The sequence below is a fragment of the Lolium rigidum genome, chromosome 7 (assembly GCF_022539505.1).
Source record: "Lolium rigidum isolate FL_2022 chromosome 7, APGP_CSIRO_Lrig_0.1, whole genome shotgun sequence".
In the NCBI taxonomy this organism is placed as follows: domain Eukaryota; kingdom Viridiplantae; phylum Streptophyta; class Magnoliopsida; order Poales; family Poaceae; genus Lolium; species Lolium rigidum.
The window spans coordinates 262654972-262671207 of NC_061514.1; the positions used below are offsets into that span (position 1 = coordinate 262654972).

At 46.3% G+C, this 16236-nt stretch overlaps 1 pseudogene; it reads left to right on the forward strand.

Moving 5' to 3' along the window:
• The first annotated feature begins 4842 nt into the window (after positions 1-4842).
• Positions 4843-6637, forward strand: LOC124672700 (annotated as a pseudogene).
• Positions 6638-16236: the final 9599 nt, after the last annotated feature.

A 16236-nucleotide genomic window follows, 5' to 3' on the forward strand; every position in this document is an offset into this window, starting at 1 on the left:
TAATGTAATGCCGGATACGCAGTGTTAAGAAAAAATCATAGGAACATCGGTACAAAGGGAACGACAATAAATCTCAAATTCCCAGTATCTCAACGCCGAACTGTTTGGATGCCGACGGGTGCTTGTCAGGCGGATGGTAATTCGTGCCTACACGTAGGTTCGTTGTAGCCATCTAGCTCGCAGTAATGGGATGCAATCTATGTCGTTGTATTTATGGAGTAGATTCTAGAAGAAATCGTGCAAAACAAGGCATGTTACATTGGAGTTTGTCGCGTACTCCAGTTGGATAAAGCGAGCAAGCTTTCCAGGTACGACTATGCGAAGACGGCTGAAGCTGAGAAATATATACCATGTATCCGTTAATTTCACGGGGACAAGATAAGGGTATATGATCCTTTTTAAAATAGATTTTTGCCTTGCTAATATAGCAACTACAAGTCACAGTTTAGCACAAGCACGCCTAAAAAACATAAAAGAAAGAAAAGCAAAATTAATGTAGAAAATGTCGGATGGACGAAAATGAGAATGTCCTGCAACCATTGCGCCCTTCGGATAATTCCCACCACGCCCCTAGTACTCTGAAGCGTCGCGTACCAAACAACACCTTTAAGAAGGAATGCGACGACGACACTGCTGGCCAAACTGGTCCTAGGGTTTCCCCTGATACGCGCATGGACAAGGGAGGAGGGCTTCACCCAACGCCCTTCAGGAAGGAAGGGTGGCGGCCACGGGCGTCACCGCATTGGTGTCGACCCAACCGACAAGGATTTCTACCGACCCCCGCAACCCCGCCCCGGATGCTCCACCGTGCTCCACCAAACTTACCATCCACCAATGCGCGCCACCATGGCCTTGCAAAAATCATCATGATCTTATCTCGGCCAACAAACCGAGGCTAGCAGGACCGAGAAGGATCACAAAAACAAGGAGCAGCGGGATAGTGGCCACCGGGAGGGAACAACCTCGATCGCCAATGGTGGTAACCATCCGGATATGCCGGCAAGGGGCACACCAGGCCCAACCGAGCCTAGACCCATCTTGCCCATGCTCGTGAAGCCCCCATCGGAATAGGACGCGCGCCGCCATCCCAACCACCGCAGCTCCGGCTAGGCCACCCTCCTCCCCGCCCGCTTGCCGGAGGCAACATTGTTTTGCCCGGGGCCAGCCCGCCTAGCCCCAAATTGGGAGGGCACCAGCGTGTGCCCCGTCGCCAATGAGCCACGCCGTCGCCACCCCACCGCCCAAGAAGACGTGTCACCGCCGGAACCTCCATTGACCGAGGAGCACCGCCGCCGGCTGAGAGGACCCCATGTCCCCCTCCAAACACACGGGTAGGAGCACCTCTGCTGCCGCCGACACCCCGTGGGCTTTGCCTGGCGGTCTGCACCGACGACGACGGCAAGGGAGACGAGGAGAGAGGGATGCTTGGGCACTAGGGTTACATAACCCGCGGGGAGCGACGAGAAGGCCGAAGCGCTTTTTTACCCAAGGGCATATTATCCTTGGATCGGGTAAACTCAAGGCACATTAAACTTGATTGTCAAAGATAACAGTTATAAGCATGTAACACTAGATGGTTTGCGGGACGAAATTTTTTCTCCAAATCTAATCTACAGTTTGCCTTAATTTTGATTTTACGGGACTAAGCGGGACGCCGCGTTGCAACCCTACCTACTCCAGCTTAACTAGAGGTAATTAATCACTTGGTACTATTTTAGGTGTGTTTTGTTTGAACCCACAAGGGTCCGAAGGACCCGATGCTGCATTAGTACTGGTGCTACATCTACTGTGCAGGAAAGACACAGCGAACAGGAGGCGGCTCAAAACCCATCTAGGGTTTCGTCCCTCTCGTCGGCGACGCTGCCGATCCGCTCCGCCTCCGGTGGCCTTGGGGCCTTGGAGGTGTGGCGGACCGCAGCCTCTCGCCGGCGGGAAGGTTTCAGCTTCTTCGTTTAGTTTGTTCTCGGTGTCTTCTTCGGGATGGTGAGGCGGCGGCTACTTCCCGAAGTCGAATAAGGTCCTCCCCGTCCTATCCTCGCTCCGGTGGTGCATCTAGCGTCGGCGGAGGGCGTGTGGAGTTGTGTGTCCGGCGGATCTCCCGAGATCCGGTCGTCTCTCGTGTTCGATTGTGTGGTTTCAGGTCAGTCTCTTCCGATCTACGGTTGTCATCATTGGCGATGGTTGCTGCTCTGGTGCGCTGGTCCTTTGAGGCCTTAGCACGACGACTTCCCGTCTGTCTACTACAACAAGCTCTACTACGACAAGCTTTGCCTGGCTCCGGTGATGGAGGGGCGAGGACGGCGGCGCGCCTTCGGCTCGTGCTAGTGTATGTAGTCGTCGCTAGGTGGTCCAATGACCTTTTTGTAATTTTTATTACTTTTAGGCATCTTTGTACTACTGTTGATGATTATTAATAGATCGGTGGAATTTTCGCAAAAAAATAATGATCGGCGGTGATACAAATTACATAGAGGACTGTCAAGAAAACTAGAGCTGCAGCTAAGTCCTCCTCTTTTACAAATAGGACCCTACAACAAATATGATAAAAGCAATCAACTCCATCACCACCGAGCTCGCGTCGAAGCTTCCAGTCGTGGCCAGTCACTCGGTTGCCGGGGACGAGACCACTTGGGACGAAGTCACCGAAGAACGCCGCGCTGCTGGAGCTGAAGGGCCTCCCCTTTGGCACGCCGGCCAGGAGGTTAGAGGTGAGATGACGCCATCAAAAGATCCGAAGACCAGACGCATACGTCATAGCTTGGACCGGCCGCCATTCGGCCATATGAGTCGATGGTAGGACGACAGTAGGCCGTCTAAGGGCCGCCGAGGATGCGCTCCCGAAGTGTGCAGCACCTGAACTTCCCCGCCTTGCAGATGACCACAAGGCTTCACCTCACCAATCTCCTCCACCATCACCTCGATGAGAAGAACAGAAGGAGGAATCAACAAATCCATGAAAATCTTCTCGGCAACAGACCGCAGGCTTATTGGGGAAGGAGCTCCGGCCGGACTTGATCTCTGCCTCCGTCCTCCACGGACGTCGAATGGGGAACCAAGTCTTCCACCTCAGCACCGCTCTCTGGCGTCGAGGAAGAGCTCCAGAATGGCATCACGCCATATGCAACCTGGGCATACACCAAACAAACCCTAACCCTACACCTAAACCTGCAGCTACTCTGCACATCCCGTGCTACGCATCTATCTTCACGCAGTCCCGCAGCGCCGTCGGAGAGGAGCGGGGAACGAGCCGGGGATTCTATGGCGACTCTCAAGGGGAGCTGAGGTGGGCGAGGGAAGGGGGGGGGATAGGCTATCTTTTTTTTTTCTATTTTTGGTATATGTGTGGTTTCTCGTGTCCTTGCAGACTCCCAGTATACACATTGACAAGGGCACAATTAAATTACTGGGTCCACCTTCCTCTATAAATACCGGTCCGCTTCCTAGTTTCTTCATTTCACCGTGCATCATCTCGCCAGGTAGCTCAGAAGCAGCCCGGCAAAGAGTTCCTCGGTTGAACATACATCCTGGATGCATTTGCGCTTCACTACTTTGGCATATAATCCCCGCTGAAGACCAGAAGTAGCTGTTAGCGCTGTAAGCCCAAGTGAAACCCTTGCTGTATATCGTATCTATGCATACATGCTTGTATATGTCATGCTTCCGTTGAAAAGATATACATATATGTCTGATTGATGCAAGTTATATGTAAATAATATTTTGGCTAGAGTACCGTCGTATGTAAACCACTGTGTTTATAAATAGTGTGACAACTAAAATCATATAGTTTCCATTCATTTCAGATAAGATATCTAGCACGATGTGAATAGTAGTATGTTGGATCCAATAATAGTACTCGTGTAAAAATATTTGGCCAAAAAATGATTCCCATTGACTTCAGGACCAAAAAGAACAACTTTATGATGAATATAACATGAATAGTACTTGTATATAGGGTGTTTTAAGTCTGTTTTTGATCCAGGAAACAATAGACGCCATTCCATAGTGGATCTTCTTATACGAATACAATACATGATCATCTTTGATTATAAAATAGATAGATTCATAATTTTTGACCTTTCTTTGAATTACTGATTTTTTTTGCATGCGCTGGTACCCAGGCATAGTATTTTCGTATGTGGGGAGCAGTACTCCAGCTGAAAATGTTCCACGTCTAGCAAAAAAAATTCTCTTGCGAGTATATGTATGGATCCTTAACCGAGAACAATCCTTGTGGGCTATTATATATATTACATTTGTTGGCAAGATACATCTTCTTTATGGAAGCATAAAAAACAGCTTTTTTTTTTTTGAAACGGGTTATATAAACTTTTTGTTGTTTGTTGATGATGTTAGCAACATAATGCCCTGAAAATTGGATGGCTCATAGGGTTTTCGTGTTTTTTTTTGGCAAAGAATTCACGTATTGCAGAAAGTTTGGGTCTGTGGAAGCTAATAAAATTTGAAAACACCCTATAAATGGGAAAAAAAATGTAAAAACACGCTTCATGATCATCAAAACGTTTTCTTGTGAGAATTATAAATATCCATTCTGGGTGTGACTATTTCTCAGTCGGTTGAGAAATAGCTTATGATATCATCAAATCTCAGTTGCAACTTACGATGCAACTCATCGCTAGCACGAATCATGATGCAAATCAAATGACCTAGGATTTAACTGGGCACTAAGTTAATTTTCTACCTAGCAAATCCCTTTTGTACATGAACTACAGCAGTACTATGAAGAAGTGATTGATGAAGCGAACAGTCTACTCACCCACCTTACCATGTTGTACAGCACACCTACCACCCATCGCATCTTATCTGGCCGGCCGGATTGCAAACATGGAATTAGCAAGTGTCATCATTTGGCTAGTCGTCTTCATCACGATTGTGTCGACAAAGATAGCACGACAACGAACTACGGCCTACCAAACAACCAAACAACGATCTCTTCCTCCACCGCCCGTGGCCACAGGGGCTCCCCTCCTAGGGGTTCTCCCGGCGCTTCTCGCCAAGGGCCCTCTGCAAGTGATCCACGATGCCCACGCAGAGATGGGGAGCGTGTTCATGGTGAGATTGCTGCATCGCAAGGTGACCTTCCTTGTTGGACCAGACGTGTCGAGCCATTTCTACCAAGGGCTCGACTCGGAGATCAGCCAGGACGAGGTCTCCCAGTTCACCATCCCGACCTTCGGCCCCGGCGTCGCCTTCGACGTCGATTTCGCCACTCGGCGCGAGCAGTTCCGGTTCTTCGGCGACGCCATGAAGCCTGCCAAGCTCAGGACATACGCCGGCCTCATGGTTCGTGAAGTCGAGGTAGACCATGCTAAATCACATTCTCACTTTTTTTTCCGGTTTTGCTATGGCTCAGTCAACTGAGATTTCTTAAGTTTAAGTCACTTACAAAAAAAGTGATTGAGTTGCACTTTTCTGTTAAAAAAGTGCAATTGCACTTTTCTATCAGAAATGTGCAACTGGATCGAGTTGCATTTTTTGAGGTGACTGAGACTTAAGAAAATCTCAGTTAACTTAGACGTAGACACACCTTTTTTTAAGAATAATTTTGACTGTTGGGACATGCAAATATCCAATACTTTCACGCAGGAGTACTTTACGAGATGGGGACAGTCAGGCACGGTTGACTTGAAGCAGGAGCTAGAGCACCTGGTGACGCTCGTCGCCAGCCGGTGCCTGTTCGGGGAGGAGGTCCGCTCCAAGATGCTGGGCGAGGTGGCAACGCACCTCCGTGAGCTCAACGACGGCATGCGGCTCGTCACCATCTTATTCCCACACCTGCCGATCCCGGCGCATCGGAGACGCGACAGGGCCCGGGCCAGGCTCGGCGAGATATTCTCCGACATCGTCAGGTCCCGCAAAGAAAGCATGCCCGAGTCCGGCGGTCGAAACGCTGACGTCGACGACATGCTGCAGTGCCTGATCGACTCCCGGTACAAGGACGGTCGTGGCACGACGGAGATGGAGGTGGTCGGGATGCTGGTGTCGGCGCTGTTCGCGGGGCAGCACACGAGCTCCAGCACGGGCACGTGGACCGGGGCGCGCCTCCTCGCGGACGACAACGCCGCGCACCTTCGTGCCGCCGTCCGGGAGCAGGAGCGGATCATGGCGAGGCACGGGGGCCGCGTCGACTACGAGGTCCTCCAAGAGATGGAGGCCCTCCACCGCTGCGTCAAGGAGACGCTGCGGCTGCACCCGCCGGCGATGGTGCTGCTGCGCCACGCGCGCCGGAGCTTCATCGTGCGGAACAGGGAGGGGGAGGAGTACGAGGTCCCCGAGGGGAGCACGGTGGCAAGCCCGCTGGTAGTCCACCACCGTCTGCCGTACGTTTATGGGGACCCGGAGAGGTACAACCCGGGTAGGTTCGGAGTTCCCGGTAGAGGCGCGAACGACAGGGCCGACGCCGGCGCGTTTGCGTACGCTGCGTTCGGCGGCGGGCGACACGCATGCGTCGGCGAGGCTTTCGCGTACATGCAGATCAAGGTGATATGGAGCCCTGAGGAACTTTGAGATGGAGATGGTGTCGCCGCTACCGGAGACGGATTGGAACGTCGTCATGCCGGGGCCCAAGGGGAAGGTTATGCTCAGCTACAAGAGACGGCCGGTGTCAGTCACAGCCTAAATTACAACCGGACTATCCGACAAACGCTGCGTCTATGTATAATACCATTACGTACTAGTACTTGGTTTCTGATCATATCAACAATAATGGTCTACACTTTCTATTTTCGTACTTATTTAGCTGTACTTAGTTTTCCTCAGCTTCTTAGTTTTTATCTTAGTTTTCTCTAAGCTCTTGTCTGAAATCCGCAGAAGAAACTCGGCGGTAGGATTCCGTTTAGTTGATCGTTCCGTGTTGACGTGTGGAGCCGCGTCGCGTGGGGCTGGTAGAAAGGAACCGCGTGGGACAGGACGAGACCGCGTTTGGTTGTATGTGAGCAGGAGCTGGGTTCTGTCTCTCTCGGTCTAAATTGGCATCCTTTTTAAGAGCACCTTTTTCCCTTCTCTCTGTAACAGTTATCTTTCTTTTCACCAAATTAGTATCAAATCTAGAGAAACTTCTATTTCTATTTTTTTTCTTCAATGAATGTTGGCCCTCGTTTTTTGCCCAATATGGTAACAAATCTAGTAGCAAATCTAGAAGCTGGTATATGATAAATTCACAGCAGCATAATAAATCACGAAAACTAAGTATAATACATAAATTGCATACAACAGCCAAAAGCAGCCAATAACGATGTTAATGTTCACGACAAACTAAGCTGAAAATAATACAAGACGCAATGTATGGCCAGCATGAAGACTAGGCCTAGGATGAATGAATCTGTTCTTCATTCAGCATATATTTCTTCGTCGGTCCATTCATGTATCTGAAGGAAATATTCATTGAACTCCTTCCGTCTGCAGTGTGCAGCTAATACATTCTCCAAACGGTATGGCCTTTGTTCATTTCTCAGATCGTAGTTTCCTAATCTATCCACACGTAGTGGCAACTCATCCCAGGCCTTCATATCATCAAAAGACGGCATTGAGAGAGCGGCTCGCAGTGTCCACACGGTGCACCAACGGTGCTTGACCTTCCTCCAAATGCATGTTGTCCAACAACACAAGCAGCAGATCACCATCCGACTTCACAAGGTAGAACTTGTCATTTCCAAGTTCTGGAAATGAAAATAGTGTCCCCATTTTGACAGTGCTCGCGCGCTGCTCCAACTGGACACTGTTGGTGCACACTAATTTTCCGAACTCAAAATTATTCACAGCTATTGCATACAATTCACCATTGAACGGGGTATTGCAACGCAGAGCATGGTGCTCGATTGAAAATCTTCCTTCTCCCCAATCTTCATCTATATCCTTAGTTGGAGTGCTCTTATCGACCCAAGCAATTTCCTCCAGGTAATGTGTGGAAACGAAGATCATAGCTGGGGAATTCATTACAACGACTGAGTCTAGAAAAATAGATGGCATCTGCGCCAGAAACATGGTGTTCAATGTCTTTGTGAGTGGGTTCAGAAGCCGTATCTTGTGCGACTTGTTCTTCTGGGCAAGCACGATTACGCCACGGCAAAAGCCGACGAAGTTGTATCTAAAATATATTGATGACGATAACATTCAGCACTAAGATGTTTACGATTGAAAATAAAAATAGATTAACTCTATAGATCTGGAGGAATTTGAACCTTGCATGAACTTCCGTTAGATCGATGGTGATGTAGCGGGATGTGCGGACTGCGGAGGTGAAGGAAGGTGAACTCAATGGCGCGTGGAAGGGCGTGTTCTACCATGATCCATTCGTGCAGGTGCACGTCCTGCTCATGTAAACCTGACCGCCAATTTGCACAAACTTGCCTCAAAGTAGAGTAGGTGTCCACGTACTCCTCTTTCGCCAGTAAGCAGTCGCCGATCTTGTGAAGTGGTCCGTCAACCATGAGAGAGGCCTAGTTCATGGAGGTGCCGCGCTTGGATGCGCCGCCCTCGGAGGCGACGGGCTCGGTGGCGACGCGCTCAGATGCGATGGGCTCGGAGGCGATGGGCTCGGAGGCAACGGGCTCGGGGGCGACAACCGCCGGCACATTCTTCTTCTCCATCACCGGCAGGGGAGCGCGCGTAGGGTGGTTGGGGTTTTTTCCTTCGATTTGGAGAAGTTGATGGGACGTGAGAGGCGTGGTTGCGTGCGTCAGGGAGAGAGGGGCTCTGTACATGCAAGGTGACGGTTGGTCTCGGCAGTTCCAAAAAACTAGACGTTTGGTCTCAACACGCGCACCGCCTAACCGCTGCGCACCGGGACACACGTCCATGGTTACGCGTACTGAGTTCTACCCTCGAGTCTTACACTGGAAAAATATATGTACTCGGTTTTCCCCTCGAGTATTAATACCGGCTAGTGCAATATACTCAGTTTTACCCTCAAGTGGTTGGTCAACAGAGAGTCAACAAATGGGATTAAGCTATCTAATTGAGTCATTTCATGAGCAAAAAATTCCAAAAAGATAAAACCATAGTGGCACTTACTCATGGAGTCTTCTTACGCGACCTGCCACGTTGGGAACCATAACAATCATAGATAAATCAAGTTTTACCACAAATTGCCACTTCTCAAATCGCCTAGTAGCTATGAAGGTGTATGGCTTTCCACAATAAGTCCTTCCCAAAACAGCTTTCCCCAAAACATACTTGTGTGAATGAGGCCACAATTTCCACACTCATGTATATTTGTATTGCAAATAGTTTGTGGTAGGCCAAGATGGGTTTCATTGTACAAAACACGCATTTTCTATTTTTTTGTAACAAGTTAAGTTTTTTCGACCTTCTCTAAAGGACCTCAAATTTCATACAGATGATCTTCTATCCAAAGATAGGTAGATTTTTTCGTTTTTACAATTTTTTGAACTTTGATTTCCCTTTATAATACCTAGTTGATTTTCAGGTCAAAACCTCGAAAGTTAACATAAGTAGATGGTGAACCCTCCCAAACTTCAAATACATAGATAGATAGATTGTTTCGTTTATCATTTTAGTGTGAAAAGTAATGGCTACAAGAAATTGGTGATGGTTTATCATTTTTAGCGTGAAAAGTAATGTCTACAAAAAATCAGTGATGGTTTATCATTTTTATCGTGAAAAGTAATGGCTACAAGAAATCGGTGATGGTTTATCATTTTTTGCGTGAAAAGTAATGCCTACAACAAATTGGTGATGATTTATCATTTTTTGCGTGAAAAAGCAATGGCTACAACAAATCGGTGATGGTTTATCATTTTTTGCGTGAAAAGTAATGGCTACTCCCTCCATACCGGTTTATAAGCATATTTTTTATTTGAGAAGAACTTTGACCATTAATTTGGTCAACAAAATATGAAATATATATCACAAACATTATATCGTTGGAAACTTCTTTTGCATATGAATCCAATGGTATATTTTTAGGCATATAAATTATATTGGTTTGACCAAATTAATGATCATAGTTTTGCATGAAAAGTTTATCAATTTTTGCGTGAAAAGTAATGGCTACAACAAATCGGTGATGGTTTATCATTTTTAGCATGAAAGGTAATGGCTACAAGAAATTGGTGATGATTTATCATTTTTTGCGTGAAAAGTAATGCCTAAAGAGTTTATAATGCCTAAATGCCGACAGAGAAAGAGAGGGTGGTGGCACCGATCAGAGAGAGAGGAGTTATCCTGCCTGTTAGATCATACGATCAACGGGCGGCGGGCACGATCCGCGTGACAAGGGCTAGACCAATCAGGGAAAGGTTGAATTTGTGAAGGGAGAGGGAAAACTGAGTAGTATCAAGAAACCAAGGGCACGTGAGTAGTAAACAGACTAATGGATTCAAATATGAGATTTAAAAATGGTTTCAGTGAGACCAAATGACATGCGCTTAAGCAAAGTGATTTTTTCGAACATCTCCAAATGACCCCAAATTTACCATACATGATTTCATACGTGTAACAACAAGGAATATCTAAAAATTATCAAAAAAATTGCCGAATCGTATAGCTCTATCAAAAAAAACCTCACCATGGTGCCAGTAAACTTTTTAGTTACAAACTTTCGTATTTTACCTAACCTTCAACATGAAACTTGTTTCAAATTCATTTTGGCGTACGAGAAACAAATCACACCTTGATTCGAGCACCACAGCCTCCAAACGATGCCGATGCCGATATCGGCATGGTCAGAATGGCTATGCTTGCCACCACTGCTAGGTCACCATCGGGATGCACCCTCAATCCCGTCCCCTCATTCGATCACTGACACCATGGTGAGGTTTTTTTGATAGAGCATATAGACATTCTGAGTTATTGCATTGGATTATATCCATACTGCTAGGAATGTCGGCGCGGGGGGCCCACTGCCGCGCCGCCCTATGGTATGGGCCCCCTGCTGACCTTCCTCGACTCTTCTTCGGTCTTCTGGAACACTCCGTGGAAAATAGGGTCGTGGGCTTTTGTTTCGTCCAATTCCGAGAATATTTGTAAACCAACTTTTCTGAAATCAAAAACAGCAGAAAACAGGAACTGGCACTATGGCATCTTGTTAATAGGTTAGTCCTAGAAAATGCATAAAAACATTATAAAGTGTGAATAAAACATGTAGGTATGGTCATAAAACTAGCATGGAACATAATAAATTATAGATACGTTGGAGACGTATCACAAGGCAGTGCCTTTTCAAAATTCAAACATTTATTAAAAATCAACTATAAATGAATTTTGAGGTGATTCCAATTCTCATAATTCACATTTCAAAAAATATAATTGATTATGCAAAAATATGACATAGTTGTTTCATATGATCATGGGCTAGATTCAAATAATGGCTATGTAGTCATTTCTAGCCCATTTAAATTATTTCAAATTTAGTATTTCAAATCTATGAGGTGTAGCATCTCATTTAAATCACTTTCCCAAGTAATGTGATGTGATGTGATGACTTTAGTTTCATAGCCTCATATGCTCTTATTTGAGGATATTAAATCTTAGTAATTTTCAATGAGAGGACATTATTTTCCTAACACTAAATAAGAAAACCCTAGTATGATGTTGAGTGATGATTGTGACGATGATAGATCATCTTGAGTGAGCCATTAAGGCTAAGTAGTCTCCTTAAGTGTTGTTGGGTGATTGTTACCTCGTATCCGTTTATAGACGCTAGTACCGAAGGCTACGAGGAGGAGGAGGTCTTCTACGAAGAAGAGGAGGAACACTTTGATCAATACACCAACCAAGGCAAGCTCTACTAATGCCAGTTACTAGTGCAAGATACCATGGCACTAGTATTTTTGTTTAAAGTCTTATTCATCCAAGCCCAAGTTTTTATCTTGCTTTGCTTTTACTTTGATTACCAAGGTTTACTTGTTGTATTTAAATTGTATCTAAGTGTAGAGTATCACAAGAGCTTCACACTTAGATTAGAGAGCTAAAATGTAGTTAGCACCCCTCATGACTAGTTGCTAGTGCTAAACTAAAATTGACTACTCTAGATGGGAACTTGTGAATCAAATGACTTTGAAAACCTTGGAATGATGAGTCATTCTATTGAAAGTGTTGAAGGTGAATGTGACTTTTGAATGACATGGTGAATTTGAAAAAAACAGATGGTTGGGTTCGGATGCGATACCATTCCAATTCTAGAGTACCCCCACAATACCTGATAATGGGTAAGGCTTTAGCTGGAAATTTATGTATCTTAGTATGGGTTTCCTCTGAACAAGCGCCATAGAGGTTATGCTGAGGCTGCCTCCTTTGAAAGTGAAATGACGTGAAAAGAGTTGAATGTCCTACCCAAGCCCTGTGCAGTTCCTAGGATGGCAGTTTGACATCACTAGGAGGCCAAGCTCATAGGTGAGGTGCCTACACTAGGGTATGTAAGTGAAAGGTTAATGTGATGATCCGCATACTGAGTTATGATGATTCAGGGCTATCCCTGACGGATGTAATCAAAAGTTGTGGCACAAGAGTACGACCTCTGCAGAGTGTTAAACTATTCGAATAGCCACGTCCGCGGTCATGGACAGTTGGATTGCCATACTGTTCCGTTGTCAGATGTTTTTCTAAAAATGAATGGTGACTTGAAATGTGACTTTGACTTGAATCACAACAGCATTGTGGGAATGACACTAATGTTCCCACTGGAGTAAGTATAGGTAAATAAAGAGTCTTGACTAGTAAGTGCTTATGAAATAAAACTGGCTTTGTGCAAATGAACCTAGAGCTTAGAATCCATTAGAGATATTTGTACTTCTATTAGTGTAGTTTGCGAGTACTTTAAAAGTACTCATGGCTTTTTCCCTGGCTATTCAAATGGCCAGACTATGAAGAGGAGAACCAGTACCAAGAAGGTGGACAGCAGGATGTCTACGATAACTAAGACTACCTCCCGACGTCAAGCGTTGACTGTGGAACAAATGGACCACTACTACGTATCTTCCGCTAAGTGTTGTGTATTTGATCTTTAGATCAATTTTTGTATTAAGACTGGATCATGCGATCCTTTGATGTAAGACTATTATTGTTTGTAATGAATGATGTGTTGTTATATAAACTTATTATGTCTCGCAAAAACAATCTTCCTGGGATTGCGATGTACGGCATAATAGGCATCTGGAATTAAAAATCCGGGTGTTGACAAGTTGGTATCAGAGCCGTTGTTTGACCTTAGGAGGCCCTAGTTAGAATGGATGTCTGAAAAACTTAGTTTCAAAACAAATGAAGTGAATATTTCTGAAAACTTATTCTCACTCTTGTCTTTGAGATCTTTTCAAAAAGAGAAATACATGCTCTACTTTTCCTTGTAATCCTACATAAAATTTTGACACACTTGCTCACTTCTCTAACTTACTCATCCAATTCACCTATAGATGGAGCAGCTCAACCACACCAAGTTCTACCAGCTGGGAAACGGAGGAAGCCTGATCTTTGAGAGGGACTTGGATGCCTTAGCTGAGTATCTCGAGCGCTTGCACCCGGAGTTCTTTGGAGGACAAGTCAACGATCAGCCTGGAGGGCAACTGCAGTGGGTCGTAGTTGCAGACCTGAGGGGAAAGCTGGAGCCACCTATGTCCGAGAGGATCCAGTACTCCGTGAGGGAGAACAACTGGCTGGATGGACTAGCTCGAGCCATGCAGGAAGCACTTGCCCGTCTGTATGGGCAGAATGTGAACCAGATTAAGGGAACTCGCTTCGCCCACCTTGCAAGGCATGACTCAATGGGAGCGCCAATGGATCTATCACCTCACCCAGAGGTGAAGTACCATGTGGAGCACCTTGACTTCATGTTGTGTGAGACTCGCAAGGAGCTGGACAACTCCCGCACCTATGCCAACCAGACTCATCTCCACCAGTCGCAGCAGACCGATACCATCAAGATCCTTGCTAAGGAGCGCAAGACACTTTGCCGTCAGCATGCGAAGAAGGACTACACCATTGCTCGCCTCCGTGCTAAGATAGCATCCCTGGAGGAGACTGTCAAGGCACAAGAGACCAAGTTGAAGGAAATGGAAGGAGAAGGTGAAGACATCCAGGGAAATGATGCAGCCTACCTGAGTGATGGTGATGACTTTGAGGAAGATGAAGACCTGGATTTCCACACTGATGTGGAGGGCTATGAGTTCATGGAAGCCGGAGTGGATGACTTTATTCCGATAGAAGTGGACGAGGAGCCCATGGATTCAGATGAGGAGTAGTATCACTAGAGCACTTGCGTAGGTGTGAGTTTTTATATGTCCCTTTGTATCGTAGAATGAGGAAATGGTTCTTAAAACCATTTGTGTGTTAGCTTGTAATGTTGTTTGGAAGGAATGAATGAAAGTGTTGTCTGATTTCAACTTGTCAAGTACTCAAGTTTGAATTTTTTTTTCAAACTTTACCCAAACAAGCCATAGAAAATTCCCTCTTATCTTATGATCTATCTCCATGTTCAGATGGCCCCTCCAACCCGCAACAACCCCCAAGATGCAATGCTGCAGATTCTAGAAATGATGAGGGAAGATAGGGAAGTTGAAAGAGCTGAGCGACAAGCCAACCTTTCCGTACTGCAGCAGATGGCCCAGAAAAACCAAGGACATGGACATCATGATCATCCTGGATGTAAGTTGAAGAACTTCCAGAATACTAATCCTCCAATGTTCAACAAGATTGAAGAGCCACTAGATGTAGATGACTGGCTCCAATCAATGGAGAACAACCTGGTAGTTGCAGGAGTGGAAGCTACTGAGAAAGTACTGTTTGCCACCCACTATCTGTCAGGACCTGCCAGAGCCTGGTGGAACAGTGACCGTGCAATGAATGGAGGACAAATGATGACTTGGGCGGATTTCAAGCTCAAGTTCAGCAGGTACCATGTGCCACCGGGTTTGATCAAGAAGATGAGAGATGAGTTCAGAGAGCTCAAACAAGGAAGGATGTCCGTGGTGGAATACCGTGACAGATTCCTTACTCTGTCTAGGTACGCCCTGGATGAGACCGACACCAATGAGAAGAAGAAAGAAAAATTTCTGAATGGACTGCATGATGAGATGCAGACAGTGCTGGTGAACATCCAGTTTACCGACCTGGAAGCCCTAGTTGACTCAGCCATTCAGATGGAAGGAAAGCTCAACCAGGCCAATGAGAACCGCAAGCGCAGAATGATGAACCAGAGTGGACCCGGCAATACCTCAAGGTATCGCCCCAACCCAAGTGGAGGATTTGCCTCAAGACTCGACAAGCCCCCAGTGCCACTGTCACGCCCAAGTTTCCCAAATCGTGGTGGAGGACACCCAAGGCCCGGTGGCCACCCCAACAACAAAAACCATGCCAACAACAACCACTTCAACCGTGCCCCGATGAGAGCCCCCGACAACAACAACAACAACACCAACACTGCCCCAAGGACTGGAAGCAATACTGTCCCCATTGCCCCAAAGGACAAGTCAACTGTGACTTGTTATGAATGTGGAGTTACTGGTCATTACTCCAATGAGTGCCCCAAGAAGCTAGCAAAGACAACCCCCGCTGCCTCTGCACCTGCCCAACATCAACGCCGTGTCACAACCGGAAGAAAGTTTGCCCTAGGCAACCCGAACAACCGCAACGGCCGCCTCTTTCACATGAATGCCGAAGAAGCCCAGGAAGCGCCAGATGTCGTGTTGGGTATGTTTTCTGTTAATTCGGTACCTGCAAGAGTTTTGTTTGATTCTGGAGCATCGCACTCATTTGTTACTGAAGATGCATGCACTAGTAAGATTCAACCAATCAGTTTGAAGCATGTTATGATAGTTCAAATACCTGGTTCAACCACCAAAGCTAGAAAAATTTGCAAATTAGTACCTATCAGAATACATGAAGTAGATTTTTATGCAAATATTATAGTTCTGGGAGCCAAAGGTTTGGAAGTAGTGCTGGGTATGGATTGGATGTCGAAACATTATGGATTGATTGACTGTGCCAAGAAGGCCATCACCATGACTAGTAGCATCGGCGTGTTAGTAGAACACGTGTCCGAAAGGCTGCCCAGACAATTCACCTGCAACACAAGCTTAGCCAAGCCAACCTTGGATCAAATCAGGATAATCTACAGATACCCCAATGTATTTCCTGATGACTTACCCGGTATGCCCCCAGATCGGGATATCGAGTTTATCATTGAGTTAATTCCTGGAACTGGACCCATAGCTCAGAGACCCTATAGTATGAACCCGACGGAACTAGTAGAACTGAAGAAGCAAC